This window comes from Lissotriton vulgaris, unplaced genomic scaffold (assembly GCF_964263255.1).
Source record: "Lissotriton vulgaris unplaced genomic scaffold, aLisVul1.2 SCAFFOLD_649, whole genome shotgun sequence".
NCBI classification, from domain to species: domain Eukaryota; kingdom Metazoa; phylum Chordata; class Amphibia; order Caudata; family Salamandridae; genus Lissotriton; species Lissotriton vulgaris.
The window spans coordinates 309996-313642 of record NW_028245020.1 but is presented as its reverse complement, the minus strand read 5'-3'; positions in this window follow the sequence as shown (position 1 = coordinate 313642).

Here is a 3647-nt window from a genome sequence, read left to right as displayed (position 1 = left end):
CGCCATCTACCTAGTGGAGCGCAACCTATCCCTCATAATAAGAACCCTCTTCTTTGGTAGTAAGCGGGAAACCCAATATGCTGCTTGAGGCAAGTGGCCCCTAGGCAGGCAGCAGGGAACGCCACGTTATATCCTCAACCAAAACTCCCATCACTCAACAGGTGCAGGCTTGAAGATGGCTGGTGGAAGAAGTGCCAAAACAACACTACAAACCAAGTTTGACAAGTACGCGTGGAATAAAAATGGAGAACAAGATGCCACCCAACTTGCTGACCAAGACACTATACAATGCCCTCCTAAACAGCCTGATTTAACACTTCAAGATATCATGCCTATCATCAATGGGTTACGGTCCTCCCTGGAGTCCCGACTGGACACTGTAAACATCAAAGTCTCACTTATACGTGCAGACCTCCGGAAAATGGACACAAGAGTCAAAGAGATGGAGGATGTCACCACAACAATCACCAAAGACACCTCCCAACTTAAGCAACAAGTACAAATGCTACAGGAAAACCACGTCAAAATGGAAGGACAATTGGACTACTATGAATAATGTGCGCATCATGGGGGTCCGAGAACGAGCGGAGGGCCCAGCCACCATCCTCTTTATCGAGGACTTAGTCACACAAAACATCTGAGGCCAAAGCGCCTCTCCAACTATTTCTCTGTTGAAAGGGCTCATCGAGTTCTGGGGGGGGGGGGGCGAAGCCAGGGGCTCCCCCGACCAAAACTCGACGGAGTTTTCAACTTCCAAAACCGAGATGTAATACTCCAAGTCATGCACCACAATCCACCAGTCAAACTGGAGAGCAGTGTGGTATCCTCCTTTCCGGAGTTCACTACAAAAGTCCAGAATCAACAGCATAGTTTCCTGGGGGTTTAAAAGGGCACTGAGAGACAGAGACATAAAATATCCCATGATTTTCCAGGCTAAACTGCGCATTGAAGCTGTTGGAAAAATCTGGTTCTACCCCTCCCCAGAGAAGGCATGGGACTGGCTGTACGGATGGCGACAAGTGGGAAAGGCTAGTAAAGAGAGACATTTTGGACCAAGAGGCAGTAGAACTGAGTTCTCCCACAGGACCGGCAGTGGTCCAACAGGTGGAGGGGCAGACTCGAATCCCAGGAGCTAAAGAGACACTGAGATCTACCTAGCGATGGATGGCATAATGAACAGATAAGCTGGGGTAGTTGTAAATTGGGAATGATTGAGGTGTATTACTCTGGTAAAGGACACCATGCCATTTAATCCTGTCTGAGTACTGTAGCGAGGGGGGGGGGATCATAAGCACCACACGATTGCTAAATATAATTGTTTCGAGCTGAGGTCTAACCATACTATATTCACATCATATTCATTGGGATTATCCAGAGTTGAGCGGGGGAGAGAGAGGCTGCGTAACAGGCACATTTCTAATTTGGGGAAGCGACAGACACTAAGCCTTGTTGAGGAGTGGGTAGCTTGAAATCCACTGGCAGGGAGGGGGGAGTTGAAGGGATGGGAAGTTTTAGTTATGTTTTATATACTCAGGTCACTCATAATAATTTGCATGAACCGTTCACACCATGCATTTTCACTCACAGATCTCGTAGATCCCTATCATCAATCAAGATTTGTGCTAATACACACCCCTAACAGCTCACAAGGTGGGAGGAAGGGTCTGTTATGGAAATTGTGACTCCAGAGAGTATGCTCCGGAGCTCATAAATATCCCTCATGAAAGCACAATGGTGATGACTCTTGTGGAGATGTCATTGACCCTTATAACGTTAAACGTCAATGGGATGGGAGATAAAATAAAAAGGGGGATTGTATTGCAGTATCTCAAATGACAGGCCCCCAATATAGTCCTACTACAGGTAACACACTTGGTGGGAACAACTGTAAAGCTCTTACTAGATGGGGATATAAACTCCTGGTTCACGCTGGCTACACCTCTGGATCCAGAGGCACTAGCATTTTAATTAGAAGGAATTTTGCACTTACTCCAAGTGGACAGACCCCCCAGGCCAGATTTGCTGTTCTAGAGGCAAGTTGGGGAGGATGGCCAATCAATGTTATCTCACTATACGCCCCACTAGCACTGACTTACTAGGTAAAGATTATCCTAAATCTCCCAATTTGAACACTAATCCCAGGGAGAAACGTTAACATAACAATCAATGACTAGATACAGACAGACAGCAGGCCCCCAGACATGGCTTACTACGTACATTTCGGAGTTTCTTCCCACCATGGATATCACTGACATATGATGCCACTTCCACCCAGACCTGTTTCAATTCACCCTTTATTCAAATGCCCACAAAAGCCTCTCCCGCATAGATTATCTCCTAACCCACTCAGCAAGCATTGGTAATTTTTGGAAATCACGCTGTTAGCCGTGGGGCATTTCTGACCACTCACCGGTCTGGGTGGAATTCACATACAATAATCAGCACCAAAGAAACACAATATCAAGTAACCGCTGGCTGCTCAAGATCCCAGAAATAAAAGAGAGCCTAATATTACACTCCGAAAATTATTTTAAAGAAAATGTCAGCTCTGTGGACTCAACCCAGATCATATGGGAGGCATTTAAAATGGTAGTGAAGGGACAGTCACTAGCACTCAAGGTAGGATACAGTAAAAAGCTGAAGAATCGGGTAGAACAGCTTCAAAACAAACTCCAAAATCTCTAATTAGAGTACACACAGTCACCTGGCAAGGCTACTTGGCACAAACTGAATATCAAGCAACTTGAATATAAAGCTTTGGTCCGAGAGAAGGCTGGAGTCAAACTTATGGCCACACGCCATAGGGTTTATGAGTTGGGAGATAGGGCTGGTAAATTGCTCGCATGGTTTGAAAGGAGGGAGCTATTTAAACGTTGAGTCCCCCGATTTTGTATCAATTGTACACAGACTCTCTCAGACCCACAAGAGATTCGCAAATGCCTTTGCTGACTATTTTGAGCGGAAATATACGCCCTCAGTCACCACCACTGCAGAGGACTCTCGCCAACTCCTGGCAGAAATACCCCTGCCTACCCTGTCCCCCAGCGAAAGGGACTCAATGAAGGAAGACATCACTGAAGATGAAACCCGCACCGCAATAAGTAACATACAAACTGGGAAGGCAATGGGGCCTAATGAGATCCCCACTGAATTCCTCAAATCAACTATTTCACAAATCATGCCCAACCTGAGAGAAATGTATACTGACAGCTGTGAGAAGGGAATCCTTCCAGAGGACCAGAGAATACCCTCGATGTTAGTGATCCGAAAGAGGCTGTTTGGGGGTGTCCCGTAAAATGCTCACTAAGACTTTCAAGGAAAGGAGCCTAACTATGCTTGTGTGTGCTCCGAAAATCGGCACCCTTACTGAACAATTTCTGGCCACCAAAAGTTCTTTTAAGTTCGAAGGATTTATTGACATTATTTTTCCTATTATGGCAAGGAAACTTTTTATCCAGTGGAGGTTTGGCACATTGCCCTTTAAAGACTTTACAAGTAAATGGTCAACGATGGACGACAATATCTGTCCTGGGTGCAGCACGAATGTGGAGGATGATCTACATGTGCTGTTTTTTTGCCCTGCCTAAAACAGACCGAGAAAGTACTGACTAGAGCCACTGTGCAGGAATCTAGGCTTCAGAAACTAT